The 18188-nt window shown below is 41.2% G+C and overlaps 1 protein-coding gene and 1 pseudogene across 1 annotated transcript in view; both read right to left on the reverse strand.

Annotated features, from left to right (window-relative positions):
• The window catches only part of ZNF484 (zinc finger protein 484), a 432825-nt gene that overhangs the window by 174931 nt on the left and 239706 nt on the right, over positions 1-18188 (reverse strand). The gene's annotated exons all lie outside the window — the stretch shown is intronic.
• On the reverse strand, positions 5899-7326 carry LOC116538283 (annotated as a pseudogene).

The raw sequence follows: 18188 nt of genomic DNA on the forward strand, positions 1-18188 counted from the left end.
CTGGTGTATAGGAAAGTAATTGGTTTTTGGATATTAATGGTGCTCTTACTTTTGTTTCTCTCATTTTGCTTGTTTTTAGTTTGTTTTGTTCTTCTTTCGTATTCCTTGAGGTAGGAACTTAGAGTATTGACTTGAGGGCACAATTGATCCTGAATAGCTAAAACAATATTTGGCAAAAAGAATGAAGCTGGAGGCATTATACTGCCTGACTTCAAAACATTTTATAAAGTGGTATTAATTAAAATCACATAGGTATTGGCATAAAAACAGACATCAACCAGTGGAACAGGATAGAAAGTGTAGAAATAAACCTAGCCATTTGATTTTTGACAAAGGTTCCTAGAACACACAGTGGGGAAAGCACAGCCTTCTCAATAAATGCTCTGGGGAAAACTGAGTATCTGCGTGTAGAAGAATGAAATGAGATCTTTGTCTCATACCATATACCAAAATTAACTCTAAATTGATGAAAGACTTAAATATAAGACTTGAAACTGTAAAATTATTACATGAAAACATAGAGGAAATGCTCCAAGATAATTGGTTTGATCAGCAGTTTTTTAGATATAACCCTGAAAGCATAGGCAACAAAAGCAAAAATAACAAATGGGATGACATCAATATTAACTATCTTAATTGTATTATTTGATGAATAGAAGTGATTAATTTGTAGAAGTCCAATTTAATAAATTTAAAAAATATTTGGTGCCTTTTTGGTTACGTTTAAGAAATCTTTGCCTATCTCAAGGTCATGGAAGATATTTTGTATTGTTTTCTTATAGAATTTGTATTGTTTTTACTGTCTTACCTTCCATATTGTGGCCTATGATCCATCTTGAATAAATGTTGCTAAAAATTAAACTTTGATTTGGCTTACTATAAATGTTATTTATATTTATGTATTATATGTGTGAATTATTTTATTGTAATAAATATAATTAAGGCAGAATGGATAATTTAGATACATATTCATGAAGATGCCATTTCTATTCAATGGGCAAAAGGAGAGTCTTTTTAATACATTTTATTAGACCAGTTAGATATCTGCAGGTGTGGTGGTTAATTTTGTTTAAACTTGGCCGGGCCACAGTGCCCAGATATTTGATCAAACATTATTCCGAATATTTCTGTCAAGATTATTTAATTTGTATAAAAGTAATTATAAGTCAGTGGACTTAGGGTAATGCACATTACCCTCCATAGCATGGATGGGCCTTATCCAATCAGTTGAAAGACTTAATAGAGCAAAGACTGACACTTCCTGAACCAGAAGGAATTCTGCTAGTAGACTGCCTTTGGACTCAAACTGCAACCTTTCCCTGGGTCCCTAGCCAGGGAATCTCTAGATTTTGGATTAACCAAGACTTCACAATTGTATGAGACAATTTTTTAAAATAAATCTCTTGATGTAGATAGGTAGATAGATGTTCTGCTGTTCTGCTGGTTCTCTTTCCCTGGAGAAGCCTGGCTAATAGAATGGGGAAAAGCATGTATGTTGACCTTCACTTCACTATACACAAAAACGAATTTAAAATCAATCATAGTACCCTGCTTATTTTAATTCTTCAGATAAAATTTTGCCTACAATATCTTTAAAATAAACTTTTAATTTCATTTTTGTTTTTTTCTCTTCCCTATGAAACAGTAGTATACTTGAAAGCAGGAGAAATTTTTTTTATGTTTCTAATGCAGTGCCTGGTAACAAATTTTTAGAGGCTACTATGTGTCAGGCTCTGTGGTAAGCATTTTAAGCACTTTACTTGCGTAAGTCCTCAGAATAATCATACCCTCTTATACAAGTATGATTATGACCACCAAATCACAGATTTAAAAAAGCATTAGAGAGAAATTAAGTCCAACTGACTCTAACTGCAGGAAGCTTGTACATAGGTCTCCCTACCTGGTTCCTCAATAAATAAATTAATCCAAAAATAAGAAGATGGGCTTCAAGTTTCATAAAATATCAGTTATATGAGAATAAGAAAAAGGAAAAAAGAATGTAAATGAGAGATAAGGACAGAGAACAAGAATAAAACACAGAGGAGAATCAGGAAATAAAGAAGATTGTTAAAAGAAGAGAATGTATTACTATATTTGTTTATTGACTATATCGATTAGGTTCTGTTCTAGGTGGCAGGATAATGATAGATGTATTATTTACGTAGATAATATATAAATAATAAATGAATATACATTATTACATAATAATTTATAAACAGTAGATAAATTACCTGTTTATAGTCTAACCATCAAGATGGCACATTAATACCTTGAAGTGGAAAAATTAACAAAAATAAAATTAATGCAAGAAAGAGAAGCAGAAATTAAAATTTTCTTTTATAAGTGAACTTCCCTGAGTCCTTCCCTCTCCCATGGAATTGTATCCTGCTTTGCAAGGTTTATCAGTTTATAACTTCTTGTATTCTTGTTCTCTATAGCTAATAACAAAGTTTCTGTAACAAGCAAAGGTCATAAGAAATGCCCAGGCAGGCAGGACTCTGGCCGTCTGGGCGCCGTAGCAGAAGGCAGTAGAAAAGGCCTGTGCTAGAATCCTTGAGCTCTGCAGATAGCGAACATCTGGCTTGCATAGCAACAGTCATATGTAAGCCTAAGTTAGGTGCCTATCATTGCTAATGAATTGCCTTTGTTCTACACCTGCAAACTTGTTCTAGCACCACTGTGTACTTCATGTATAAAAAGTCAAGCCCTGCCTTTGTTAAGGGCTTAGCCATTTTGTTTCTGAGCTGGGCTGGTGTACACCTAAAATAAACTCCTTCTGCAACCTCAGTGGTCTCTCCAGTCTCTGAAATTCTGCAACAACTTGACAGTAACAGGTAGAAATAGAGCCGGTGAAGATGACACAGAAAGCGTCGCAACGGTGGGAGAAACACAAGGACACATGGAATGAACTGGTTCTGGAGAAGTTTTAACTGTGCCTCAAGAAGTTATGGTACTTGCCTAAGCAAAAAACCGTAAATCTTATAGAAAAGGAAAATGTGAATGGACATAGTTGAGTGTTGGAAGAAAGGATGAGGGGGTCTAAGTCGAGCTGCTACGATGGAGAATAGGGCAGAAGTTAATTTCCAACAAGGCACTCAGAAAGGTCTGATCATGGAAAGTCTGGGTTTTACAGATTTCATCCTTTTAACAGAGGAAGCCTCTGAAGCAGATCTTTCCTTTGGAAATATTACCAGGACGGAGGACTCCGGGTCCATGAAGGAGAAGGGTAACTGAGAAGTGAGGAATGACCCTGGAAGCTTGTGGGTGGGTTAGGCATAAGGTAATCAGGGCCCAAGAGCAGAGACATTCCAGAAGCAAGAGGAAATAAGAGAAAATAGAAATGGAAAGTATAGGAAAAGTAACATTTTCCAGCTCTGATTCCATCTCTGGGTGAGCTTATATGCATACAGTCTAGAGATTTTTCTCCTGTTGGTGGTTAAAGGGAATAAACAGCATGAAAACTTCCTGGAGGCTAAGATAGTTTGTCTTAGAGTTCTCCACACCGCTTAATCTTTCACAACCCAGGTACGCACTAACTTCAGAGTACAGTGTGCCAAGGTGGGCAGGGGCTCATGGACTCCATGAAGTCTGTCTGAAAGCTAACTGTCTGTCACCATCTGGGTGGCCAGGGGCTGTGGCTTCACCCCATGTGCCCCAGACAATTCTTCTGCATGTGAAATAAGGATAGTCACTGTGTGGCCACTGTGAGATGATCCATGTAAACCTGTGTAGCACTGAGCACAGTGTTATTCTCAGTAAATGCTGAGTCCTAGAACCCCATATCCACAGCTCCATGCATTTGCTCCTTAGCAAACATATGCAGACAGCTTGGCTTGCCTGCCTGTGTCACATTATAAAAGTTGGTTTCCTGGTTATTTCTACAGTGAAGCCCATAACACTGATTCCTTAAGAGCAAAAAGAAAAAAAAAAAGACTTATTTCTTTCCCTGAAGATAAGAATTGGCCTTTTAAAACTTTTTCCTCAGATGACAGGACTGGTGCTGTAAATGTTCGTGATAAAGACCGGTCCCTTTGCATGAATGGGCTTATCGGCCTGAAGATATGAAATTGGGACTATCTGTTTTCTTCTGTTTTAGTGACCACAGAATGCACAAAGCAGAGGTGCAAGTGGAGTCTGCCAAGGGCTCTACAACCTCTGTCAAGGCACTTGTCCTTCCCTAAGCTGTTACTGTTCTTGGTGGAGATTATTCCTGCTGATCTAAAATATGCTCTAAAGCCAAGGTGGGCAGATCACACAAGGTCAGGAGTTCGAGACCAGCCTGGTCGACAGATGAAATCATGTTTCTACTAAAAATATAAAAATTAGCTGGGCGTGGTGGTGCATGCCTATAATCCCAGCTACTCCGGAGGCTGAGGCAGGAGAATCGCTTGAGCCCAGGAGGTGGAGGTTGCAGTGAGCCAAGGTTGCACCACTGTACTTCAGACTGAGTGACAGAGAGAGACTCCATCTCAAAATAATAAATAAATAAGTAAATAAATAAATAAATAAATAAGCTCTAATGTTGGAGCCAAAGGTGACCACTGTCCCCACCTCACTTTGAGTAGAGGTTCTTGTGACAGTAAAATGACTACTGCTACTTCTTGGGACATAAGCATTCTTTAATGGAATTTAAAGTTCTTGAATTGTAAATGGATAGAAATATAGCTTCACAGATGTATGCTCTTCACACTTGAAGATACAGTGGACACATACACACACACACATACACACACACACACATGTTTAGATAAGTTCCCTTAATCAATCTGACAGCACGTAGTTATAATAAAACATGGATCTTGAGGTGACGGGACAGCTTGTGCTGCCCTATATACCCTCTGGAGTACGAAGAGCATTGAATACTACATTTTTACTTTCTAAGTTTGGAATTATACTTATTATCATGCTATTAATAAATATGTATCACAATGTCCCCATACCACCATGAATGGGCAGAAATAACCCCATACCATTGCGGTGGGATTAATTTTTTAGGGCACCCAGTGCTGTCCACTGTTAGAGCATCAATTTGTCTGATTTGTTCAAGTTTATTCTCCAAGAGCCTTTCACTCAGGTTGGGTCTGCAAAGCACCAGCAAGTCCAACAACTCAATCAAATGTCTACAGCCTCAGGTGGCAAATGAGTATAGCAGCTAACCCAAAGCAAATAAAAATAACTCCTAGAGAAAATGAGAGGGCTGCTGGGAGGGATTTTTTTTTTTTTTTTTTCTGAGACAGAGCCTTGCTCTGTCGCCAGGCTAGAGTGCAGTGGCACAATCTCGGCTCACTGCCACCTCCGCCTCCTGGGTTCAAGCGATTCTTCCGCCTGAGCCTCCCCAGTAGCTGGAACCACAGGTGCACGCCACCACTCCTGGCTAATTTTTGTATTTTTAGTAAAGCCGGGGTTTCACCATGTTGGCCAGGATGGTCTCGATCTCTTGACCTTGTGATCCGCCCGCCTCAGCCTCCCAAAGTGCTGGGATTAGAGGTTTGAGCCACCGCGCCCGGCCGAGGGCTTTTTACTTGAGTGCCACTGCAGTCTTACTGATTTGAGTGCCTACCTGTTTCAGAATCCAGGGTGTGGGAGTGACCAGGGAGCACAGTGACTAGAGAAAACAAGAAACAAAATAAACATTGTTACCTTGGTTGCTAAATTTAATATGTCCATGTTGCACTTTTAATTTTGGGAAATTTTTCCAACATTAAAAAAAAAAGCCCTTTTAAAGAAGAGTATTTTAACACTGGTTACATGAGAACCAGGGAGGATTCACCCTACACGGTGAAAGTATGTGTATTAGTCAGTTTGCACTCTAGAATAAATAAATACCTGAGACTGGGTCATTTATAAAGGAAAGAGTTTTTTTTTTTCTTCACTCAAAATTCTTCAGTTTTTACAAAACTAACAGGGTGGAGTGGGGAGACCGGGGGGCAGGGAGCTGCAGGAGCAGGGCTGGTGGAGGGGGCTGTGCTCTGTTTCCACCTGTGACTGGCTCCCTGCCATGTTGCTGTTTGCTCCTCCTTCATCTCTGTGTCAGTGGGATGGTCTCCCGAGGAAGCCTCTGCCTTGGCCTTGTTGTCCTCAGCCAGCCTCTCAAACGTTGGCGTAGAGCTTCTTCTCCCGGGCAAGCTGCCTGCGGATGCGCTGCTGGCGCACAGCCAGCTGGGCCTTGGTGGCTTGTTGTTGGGGCGGAGCTGCAGGACTTTCTGGAAGTCAGCCCATGCCAGTTTAAAGTCACTCATGGCCAGGTGGGTCTCTCCCTGGCAGAAGAGTCCCTTTTCATTGCTGGTGTCCAGTTCTAGGGCCTTGTGACAGCTTTCAATGGCAGCAGAGAAAGCCTGTCATTTCAGATGACACATGGCCGGTTTGAGGTGAGAAGCCATTCGAAGGGCCTGTGCCTTCTGTGTTTCATCACTGGAAAAACTGGACTCATCTTCCAGCCATGACACAATGTTCTTACACTGTAGCAAAGCTTGATTGTATTTGCTTTCCTTGAAGTACACAGTGCCTTGTTCCTTTACTATGGCGCTCTGTTCCAGCTTCTCTTTGAATTCATCTCCCAAGACTCCTCGGCTTTTTCAAAACCCTTGAGGTGTAACTCATATTTCAACTCGGCATTTGGTGGGATTTGGAACTTTTCCTTCCCAACACTGCCGAAAGCATAGCCGGACTTGAAGTACACAATGGAATGTTCTCCTTTCTCCATGGGCTCAATGGCCCTCTCCAGACCATAAGGCAGATCCACGTTCTCCCCCTTGCCAACCTCAAAGCGGAGCTCCCATTGGTTAAAGAGCTGGTCCTTCTAGTACCCTTCCAGTGCAATCTCCCCCATAGCATCCTCATTGGGCTTGGCATAGCCTTCACCGGGAGTCCGTTTCCTGCGGATGATTCCATCTTCCTCTTCCATCAGATCTCCCTTAAACTCAAAAGACTCCACCTCAAACACAAGCATGGCATTGGGGGGAACTTTGGAGGCCTGCCTGCTAAACTGCAGGCATATTCTGGTTTGCAGGTGATGTGTCACACCTCCCTCACCTTCACAGTTGCTATGGCAATGTTCCAAGCCTAGTTGACTTCCCCTTTTCCCAGGTCAAAGGATAATTTGTCCTTGCGATCCAGACTGGAATCAAACTTTGTGCCATCTAACCGCCAGCCAGTGTAGTGGACAAAGACTCCGTCTCCAATCATGGGCAGCTCTGTACCTGTGCCCTCTCTTTTGATGACCTTCAGCAGGCCTTCCTCCTGTTTGGGGCTGATGTTCACTCCTTCCATGGGTGGTGGCACCGACTGCTCCCTGCTCTATGTCACCTTCATCTCCTCGGCCATCATCTCCGTGTGGCGGCAGCGCACCCTGGGCTGCGGGTGGGGGCACTACCTGAAGGGCGTGAGGGAGGCCCAGTGTGGCCGTGCTGACTGCAGATGGCCCGGAGGCTCCAACACCTCTCAGGAAAGAGGTTTAATTGACACAGCTCCACATGGTTGGGGAAGCCTCAGGAAACTTACAATCATGGCAGAAGACAAAGGAGAAGCAAGTATCTTTTTCACAAGGCAGAACAAAAAGAAAGAGCAGGGCAAACTGCCACTTATATATATGTAAAAATCAGATCTCATGAGAAGTCACTATCACAAGAACAGCATGGGGACAACTGCCCCTATGATCCAATCACCCCCATCAGGTCTCTCCTCTGACTTGTGGGAATTACAATTCGAGATGAGCTTTGGATGGGGACACAGAGCCTAGTCACATCAGTATGTCTATTCAATATATATGTATGTTTCATATATATATATATATATATATATATGTATGTATATATATATATATAGTGTGTGTGTGTGTGTGTGTGTGCGTGTGCAGAATTTCACTCTGTCACCCAGGCTGGAGTTCAGTAGCGTGGTCTTGGCTCACTGCAAGATCCGTCTCCCGGGTTCAAGCAATTCTTCTGCCTCAGCCTCCCAAGTAGCTCAGATTACAGGTGCTGCCACCACATCCAGCTAATTTTTTTCCCCTACTTTTAGTAGAAACGGGGTTTCACCATGTTGGACAGGCTGGTCTCAAACTCCTGACCTCAGGTGATTGGCCCACCTTGGCAAGTGCTGGCATGAGCCACTGTGCCCAGCGAGAAAGATATTATTTATATTCTAATGGTACCAACTTCAATCCCCTTTATTACTCTGAAACACAGTTTTCTAATTTAATAAGAATATTTTGGGTAGAAAAAATTTATTAAAATATATATTAATCTATCAAATGCTACACAAAGACTAGTCCCTAAATGGGTTAGGCAATACGCTGAAGTTGAATACCAGTACCAGTAAAAGGTTGAATAACCCCTCCATAGAATTCTCATAGGAAGCTCTTCCTGACCATAAACCCAAGATCGTTGCTCTCCCTCACTACCACAGGGATGTGACTTTAGCATTTGTATTCAATTTGTGGGTAGCCTAAGCCATCAGTGAGATATTTGGCATTCTTAATCTAAGCATGTTTCCTCACTATCAGATTTCTTCATTTCTCTTGTTTCTATTCTATTTGTAGAAAACACTAAAAAGTGACAAGATATGATGTTGAAAATTTATTATGAAGCCATAACACTCATTACTCACTAAGTATTAGCTCTTCAGTTCCCTGGGGGTACCTGGGATCAGTCTCTCCCACCTCACTATATAGAACGGGAAGGGGTACTCTGACTCTTGGGCAGTTGTATATTCTCTTGGTTTTCAAAAATGTCTACCAATTAAATGCCATTGGACATGTGCTCCTCCTTTCTGTGAGTGATGAGACACAGTGTGACACAAAAGACGAAATGCCCTTCTTGTATGTTATTATGTCCCTTTGTTAATATTCTGTGACCCTATACATTTATAAGGTCACCTTTACCTTTCATTATGTTCATACATACACACTATTCAGTTTCTGAGATCTCTCATTTCATTGTTGATTTGTCGATTTCTAAACAAACAACACTTTTATTTTAACTTTAGATTTTTCAGTAGGAAAAGTCATATGTGATTTTTATCTTGCTTGAAAATGCTTCTTATTCATATTCTCCTCAGGATGAAATTCCCCTCATCCTGATACTCAGTAACCTGATTCATTCCATCCATTCCACCTGACTTTCTCCCCATCTATTCACTCCCGTTGTATTCATTTTTCATGTTATCAAGCTTGGGAAAAATATGGTCCATTATTTACCATTTTCTTTCTTCTGTCTTTAGTCAAAACTGTGTTTTCTCAAGTGTGGTTCATGAACTCTTGCCTCTGAATTACCAGGGGTACTTGCTAAAATGCATATTCCTCTGCCCCATTCAATCTGGAATGAATGGAGCTTGAAATCCACAAATTCAATATGCGCCTCAGAAGTATCATTTGATAGCTGCTTCTCTAGCCTCTCTGCCCATTGTATGGCATCACTCTCACAAACCCTGACTCAGGATGAACCTGCCTCTGTGCCTTCTTCTGGCCTTTGACTAACTGGGGCGAGTGGTGTGACTGAATGAACATTCACCATAATCCTTCAACAGGCTTCAAACGCCACCTGCAATCCTGATACAGAAGTCAGCATCTGCCACACATTCTCCCTATCAGCAGTGACCCAAGTGTTCAGTCCCAGCCGGTGCCTCACTTCATTTATATTGAATTTCCTTTAATGGGCCCCTGTTGCTCTTTTCTCCCAATACTTGTGAGTCTGGGATACTCTAGTTTATGAAACATGTTCTAAATGGCGCTGGAGCCCAGAGAGAAATGGTCTGGATGCCACTTCTCTTCTGCATAAATGGCTCTTTTGTATCTCTGTAAATTTGCAAATGAAAAATAGATGTTCTTAGAAGTAGGAACAACCTTACTCACCAGACCATTGATAAGACAAACACACTTAGTTACAACCATCCCCTGAACCATGGGCTGGGCACTTGCCTTATACCTGTTATCATGAAAGGGACTGTCCAAGTGGTTCATGCCAGAGAAGAAGAGAGTTTTCCCAATGTAGATGAACTTAGCCTCTAAGGAGTTAATACTTCTAGCAATTTCAAAATTATTTTAAAAAATTAAACTTCTTCCTTGCTTCTTAAATTTCCCTGTACCTCACACTGTAAATGAGTGCACAAGAAAGATTTTAAAAAGACGGCACTAATATTTTAGCTGTTGTTTGAGAATGATGAAAATAGGAGCAATTTTTAGATTATTATTTTTAGAAAGTAACACTTAATAATTTTGTAATTAGAAGGAAGAAAGACAATACTTATTCATTTAACAGATATGCTCCAAATTGAAAATACTTTGATGAAGAGGGGTGAGGTCAGCAGCCCGCTGTGTCAATAAGGTACAGAGGAGGGCTTTGGCCTTGGGTCCTGCACACAGTTACAGCAGCAGGATAATCTGGTGCTATGGGAAGAGGTGTCCACAGGGGCTGAGGCACAAAATCAAAAGGTTACATATGGATTGTGTGACCTAATAAATTCCTGAAGGTCTGCTTATTCTATGTATTTAAAATTTAAAATTATCCTTTCAAGCATGGAAAAGACAAATTAGGGTCTTTATAACCAAAGAGGATAATAATTTTCTATTCTCCTCAATGGAACCCCAGAGACTAGAATTTAACTATTTCCTGGATACATTCCATTTCTACCACCTCAATTTGAGTCTAGAACTCAAAGTACAATTCATCCTAGATTCTATGTACATGTACAAATCATCACATTTGTTTTATCTAGAAGTGTGATGATAACTTTATTTAGTGTTGCAAGAGAAGCCCTATGTCTATTCAGAAAATGTCATTTATATTCTAATGGTACCAATCCCTCCCTTGATTTGGCTCTGTAACCGTTCTGGTAAATAAGAGGAATTGACAGTTGAAGATGGACAATCATTCAAAACTTGAAAAAAAAAAAAAAAGTCACTCCACTGCCTAAAACACTTCAATGACTTCCCATTGCACTCAGAATAAAATCCAAGCTGTTTATCCTGCCCTATGAAGCCCTGGGCCCTTCCATTCCTCTGCATTTCCCCATTTATCTTATGCCAGTCTCTCTCTGTGCCATCCTCATGGTCATGAAGAATCTTTGGTCTGAAGATTATTCTTGGTTGCTTTATATACTGCTATAATAATAAGAAGAAATTTGCCCCTTTTGAATTCCAAATAAAGTAAAAGAAATTGTGACTGGATGCTAACATAAGTACAACATTTCTGTTTGGGACGTATGAAATACTTCTCAGCTATAAAAAGAATGAAATGATATTTTTTGCAGAAATATAGATGGAACTGGAGGCCATTATCTTAAGTGATATAACTCAGAAACAGAAAGTCAAAGACTACATGTTCTCACTTGTAAGTGGGAGGTAAATAATTTGCACACATGGACATGAAAAGTGGAACAGACATTGAAGCCTCATTGGAGACTTTGGAGACCCCAGTAGCCACTGGAGGGGCGGGAGGGAAGTGAGGGATGGGAAATTACCTACAGGGTACGCTGTACACTATTTGGGTGATGGATACACTAAAAGCCCAGACTTCATCACTACACGGTATATCCATGTAATATAACTGCACTTGTATCTCCTAAATCTATTTTTAAAAGTGATTGTAATACATGTGATCTCCCCAACCAACATTTGCCAGAACAGTGGTGCCCGTGTTCCTGCAGGGACTTGACCAACTACTGGGGCAAGGGCCTGCTGCATATCTATTTCCATGGTCAAGAAAACCATGACAGCTTTGGTGATCAAGAATATGGGATCCTTTGAGGAACCTTAATTTCAGCAGAGGGCTGGAAACAGGGTAAGGAACTACAGCTGCCATTGCAATTCATTGATAATAAAGAGAAACTAAAGGGACTTCAAACTCATTTGAATAACTTTCGTCTCTTTGTGTCCTAGAGTATTCTTAAAATACTTTCAAGGTAAATCATGATATGACTCACAGAGGGAAAGGATCTGTCATTTTGGAGACCTTAAAATACTTGATTTTAAAAAATGTGTGCATTTTACTTACCCTTGTGATATAAAGTGCTAAGATTTCTCAGGGGTTGTGTAAAAAAATGCATTTGATATTCAGAGAAAAGGCTGCAAGCACAGAGATGTCACTTCAGGGATTCCGTTTCTAGCTGTGATCTTATTGTCAATCCTTTCAGCTTGGTCATCTCTCTATCCTCACACCCCAGCTCATTAAAGTAAGGTATCTGCTGTGCTTTATGGGTAATACAGAGCAAAGGCAGACATCACTTCCCACAACTCATGTGCTTCTGAAGTGATATGTACTCTTTGTAAGACTCAGAAATTATCCCTTTCTGCTTACCTAATCAAAAAGTAGAAAATCAAATACTTCTGGTATGATGCTGCTTTTCACCATTTTAAATGTGACTAGAAAAGGCTTGACATGCACCTTACTGTGGAAATAAAGGTAGATCACCCACATGAGAACAGGTGATTAATTCAAAGTCTGGGAGTGAGAAAGCTTTAGCGTGAGCAAAAAACAGGAGGGGAAGGGTGGGGAAGGTTTCAGGTATGCTCTGATTGGAGGCTAGTTGGCAAGGGGACGTCAGAAGTGGGTTAACTAGAAGCAGAGTATCTTATGTGGTTGGTTTGGGGAGCATATTTTGCTTTATTTGGTTGGTTCTAAGTTAAAAACAAGGCGAAATAAGGAAGCTAACAGTCATTAATTACATCCTGACCATTTGGAACCAATCCCTGCCAATGATGTGGGTTGGCTTCCTGGACTGGTAGCTTCAGAGATTGTGAATCAGAATTCTATTGTCATATGGTCCGACCACCGTTCATTGGAATATTTATCTTCTCACCCCCCCCACCCCCAATCCGTTACGGTCATTCTCTTCTTATGAGAGATTGACCAAATCAGGGGCAGCTAGAAAAGCAGACCTTCACCATTGTGATATAACCTAGTGGTCTCCATTGTAGACTTTATCATGAGTTGATATAGTTTAAACTATATTACGAGTTGACTTTTTGTTGTTGTATCCGTATGGCAACGATCTCCTGAGAGAACGGCTGCACAGCAGCATTTGAGACTTCACACAGGATGTGATGGACCCGCATCGTGGCAGCTCTGACCAAAGTGCTGCAAACTTTTGTAGTCCTGTGTGCAGGGCGGAATGGCGCCCAGAGGCTCTTTCTCTCCTGCTGCTTGGTGAGTGGGAGGGAGGGTTCCAGTGTTACAGGATTCCTTCAGTGCCGCTTCACCAGCTGGAGATCTCTGCGGCTGCCCCAGCTCTGTCCCGGGTTGCTCAGGCCTGCCGGGTTGCTCTGTCCACTTGGCCCAATGGGCTGCGCTTGGTTCCCATTACTGGCCCAGATCCTGTGCCCAAATGTGGCTCCATGCTCAGCTTGCAGCTGGACGCGGCATGCTGCAGCTGGCTCCCATGTTGGGCGCTGGTGTCTAGATGAGGGGGACGTGGTGGGACCCAAATACTTGGAGATGCCAGCAGCTGTGGAGCCCCAAAAGGTGTTACAGCTTTTGCTTGGGGAGTCCCGAGGTCTGAGGCTCGGGGAAATGTTTCAGCTCTCTCTGGCTTCTGCCACCTGCAGCTCAGTGAATAGGGGCATGTTACAGCTTCTTCGTTCCTGCCACCCGCAGCTCGGGGGGGCTCCCACAACCAACAAGAATAAGGTGTGTGGACACCAGAGAGTGAAAAAGGCAGAGAAGAATTTTACGGAGTGGATTTTTAAAACGCTCTCAACACAAACGAGGACCTGAAATGTGTAGACCTCTGTGTGAAAGGGCCCTGAGTGCCGGCCGCCACCTGTGTGGCTGAGTCCAGGATTTTTATGGGCTCAGAATGGGGGAGTGCATGCTGATGGGTCCGTGGGTGGTCTGGAAAAAGCACCATTCAATTGGTTAAGAGGCATAGAGGAGTTCTTACTCTGCTTGTGGACTCGACCCAGAACTGGCAATTGGGTTTTCAGGTTTCAGGCTGTCTTTGCCTTGAAGGTCGGGTTTTAAAAATAAGAATAATTACTAGTCCCTGTAAAATGCTGCAGGAGCAGAAATTCTAATTTTCCAGCCCAGACCAAGAGAACAATAGGCCACAGACCATGAAGATCCACCTTAGAATGGCAATTATCTTTTTTCCATAAGGGAATGTGAGATGTAGAGCCTGTTTTACCTTGCCTGTTTCATTGATCCAAATATAGCAAGCAGTATTACCAATAACACAGAACTACCATGACTAGCCAACAAGGAATCTAGAGAAATGTGGTTATTATTACTTGTACCAATGAATTGAGGCTGATTTATATTTCATGCAGGGAAGAGACAGTGCCATTAACAACTTCTGCCAGAGATGGTGATAGTTTTCTTACAGTTTTTTCTATTTGTACAATTCTCACTCTGATTATTCGCATAATGAGTCAGTAACTCCGCCAGGTAGACTGCCTGCATAATCAAAGGTGGCCTCATTTGGAAGCTCCAGTCTGAGGTGGAATTTCCAGCCTTCCTTTTGGAAACTGGGGTTGACCCACTGAGATTTTATAATGGCCCATTTGAATCCCTAGAAACTTCTCCTTTGAAGATTTACATAAGACAACAACTTTAGTTAAGCCTTTTTATTTTTTATTTTTTTTGCATAAAGTTCTGTTAGAATTTTTTCTTTAGTTTTTATATTATCTTCTTTCTTTGTATGGGTCTCAACCTTAAAATAGCCAACTCTTCAGAAAAGTAGAAATGCATCTAAAAGTACCTTAACTTATTATTCATTTTCACGGGGTTTCCAGCAGAGGTAATGAATGTCTTTCTTTTCCAAAGCATCCAAAATTCATGTAGTACTCTAAAAGCATACGTGCTATATGTTTAATACATGGTCTTTAGCTAATTAACAAGCTCTAGTAGGCGTAATAAATTCCATTATATGGGTTGATTTTACTTCAGATAGAAAATGTATTCTAAAGGAGAGCTTAAATTAGTGATAATTTCCAATATCTGCTTTGAATATGATACATCAATGAATAACACTGGATCAGGGTTCACAATGCAAGGGGAGAAGAGTAGCAGAATTCAAGGAATTGCATCAGTGAATAGCAAAGGGAGAGGGACGGAGTAAAAAAATCTTATAAGAAGTTAATTAGCTGGTCTAAAAATATTGCATGCTCTTTGTCCGTAGTTACGTCTACACTGCCCAGGGAATCATGATGTCAGGTGGGGAGCTTAGAAACAGTTTAAAAGATGCATCAGCAAATTTTGCAGTGGAAGCTGTTGCCTTAAGACACGCGATGTAAGCCTTTGCAGCTGCGTCAAGGGTAAGGTTATGGAAAATGATGAATTTTTGATCTGTCCCATGACATCAAATTATAAACACAAAAGCTTGTACAAGTTGTCCTGTCTATGCACAAATAAACAAAATGGTGTATTGTAGTTAGGTGTCCCTGATTACAAAAGGGAGTGCTTAACCACAAAAGGAAGAGGCTGTCCAAGCACCTTCTTGAGATACAGAGTTTATATTTGGGCCCAACAAAAGATTGTTTCTACTAAGGATTTGGCCAATTCATAAAAAGAGATCGCAAGCTCAGAAAAATGTAGAAACCATTGTCTACAATATCCAGTTAAATCTAGAAATCCTCTCAATTGTCATTTTGCGAGGCATGGAGGCGAAGTTTTGATATAGTCTTTTGCCTACCAATAGAGAGAAAATAGTTTCAACCTCTTAAGATAACTTATGTCCTAAATAACAGCCTGTCTTTTGACAAAATTATAATTTATCTTTTGAAACATTATGTTCTTTTTCTGCTATGACTGAGAGCAAGTAAATGGAATCCTTCTCACCAGCTTCCTCGTTCTCTGAGGAAAGTAGTGGAGATCATCTGATCCTGCATATACTGCATCAAAACTGAATCACAAGTGAAATTTAAATCTTTTAAGTCTTGATTGAGGACTTGGGAAGAGTAAGAGGGGGCTTCAGCAAGTCCCTGGGGTATGACTGAGTGGGTATTTGTTTTCCTCTTCAGATGAAGGCGAAGATACTGACTCTTCTGGTCTGGAAGCTCACTGGAAAATGTAGAGTAAAGATTCAATATGATGAAGCAGGTGGCTTTGGGCAGAATTGATGACAGGATAGATATTACCAGGAAGCAAAGCAAAACAATTTTGTTGATTTTTCCTAAGGTTATGACCAAAGTGATACCCTTGTCTATTTAATTTCTGTACTGGAAGGATAAATGTGGTATAAGGACTGCTGCAGGGTATGAGAAAGTCTTTGGATATAAGGTCTTCAACTAGAGTTTTGAATCTTTACTTTGCTTCTGGTTTTTCAAGGAATATCAGGGAAGTTTGATCATGGTGTACTAGGATACTTCTGAATTGACTAGGTTCTGCTCCAATTATTTCCCGTAGAAGTGGATTTTTTTAGTTCATAGAGTATTAGATAGAGTGTTGAAGTTTTCTGGAGCTTGAGTCAAATATAATGGAGACAAAGGTATATTCAGAGAAGACATGACTATAAATAGGGTAACCCTCAGGAAACTCTGTTGTGCATTTATTATTTTTTGAAACAGAGTCTTGCTCTGTCACCCAGGCTGGGGTGCAGAGGTGCAATCTTGGCTCACTGCAACCTCCACACCCCGGGTTCATGTGATCCTTTCATTTCAGCCTCCTGAGTAGCTGGAATTACAGGCATGTACCACTACACCCAGCTAATTTTTGTATTTCTTTCTTTCTTTTAGGTAGAGGCAGGATTTTACCATGTTGGCCAGGCTGGTCTTGAACTCCTGACTTCAAGTGATCTGCCCACCTCAGCCTTCCAAAGTGCTGGGATTACAGGTGTGAGTCACCAGCACACTGGCTAGTACATTTACTATCACAATTCTATTTGAACATTAAGTTACTCCCTATTAAATTTGCAGGGGTGTTATAATAGAGCAGGGAAAAATGTTTTTAAGTCAAATACCCAGGGGTCACAGAGCAGGAGATAGAAGGAATCTGTGGGTTATCTGAGATATTTACTACCTCTTTCCTATGAGGAAAATGTTGAGCAAAGTTGCCAGGGTTTAATGTAGACAGAGTAGTGCCCGGCTGGGCGTGGTGGCTCACACCTGTAATCCCAGCACTTTGGAAGGCTAAGGCAGGTAGATCACTGGAGGTTAGGAGTTCAAGAGTAGCCTGGCCAACATGGGGAAACTCTGTTTATACCAAAAAATACACACACACACACACACACACAAATTAGCAGGGCTAATTTACCAGCTACCCAGGAGGCTGAGGCAGGAGATTCTCTTGAACCCAGTAAGTGGAGGTTGCAGTGAGCCAAGATGGCAGCACTGCACTCCAGCCTGGGTGACAGAGCAAGACTCAGTCTCAAAAAGAGAGAAAGAAAAAGAAAGAGTAGTGCCCATTTTGCCAGGAATTGCTGAGTTTCGCCACCTATATTTATGACTAATTCACCTTGAACGTTAAATTGTAAATCAGGATATTGGGTACCCTCATTGATCTAAATTAAGGGATATTTTGGTCTTATTTTTACTGGAAAATTGTTTTTCAGGTGTCCCTTCTGTTGTCTGTATCTGCAGGTATCCTCTTCCATAGGTTGTCCACGTGGCTGTTTGATTTGTAGGGCCATAAGCTTATCCGGATCTTGTCTTGTTATTGCTCTAGGGCTCTGTAAAAATGTCAGCCAGGTGTTGAAGTTCAGATAAAGAGGCTAATTCCCATCCTAATTTTGATCTAATTATTGTCTCCAATTTCAGGTTTAATTCCATTAACAAAATAGATAAAAGAGCCACAATTACACTGACACTTTAAAACTCAAATGTTATTGAAAGGAATTTTCTAGTCTATTCAGAAACTCTCCTATAATTTCTTCTTTTCTTTATTTACACGATTGAATTATGGTCCATTTTTCCCCCCATTTATTTATTTTATTGCATTTTAGGTTTTGGGGTACATGTGAAGAACATGCAAGATTGTTGCATAGGTACACACGTGGCAGTGTGATTTGCTGCCTTCCTCCCCATCACTTACATCTGGCATCTCTCCCCTTGCTGTCTCTCCCCAACTCCCCACCCCCCACCGTCCCTCCCCTATTTCCCCCCAGCTGACCCCAGTGTGTAGTGCTCCCCTCCCTGTGTCCATGCGTTCTCATTGTTCAACACCCGCCTATGAGTGAGAACATGCGGTGTTTGATAGAAATGTTTCAAGTAAGGCTTTCAGGATACATTGCCCTACTTTTTGAGCCTCTTTTTGGCTCTCAGG

This window comes from Sapajus apella, unplaced genomic scaffold (genome assembly GCF_009761245.1).
Source record: "Sapajus apella isolate SASKATOON/1434 unplaced genomic scaffold, GSC_monkey_1.0 scaffold118, whole genome shotgun sequence".
Lineage (NCBI taxonomy): Eukaryota > Metazoa > Chordata > Mammalia > Primates > Cebidae > Sapajus > Sapajus apella.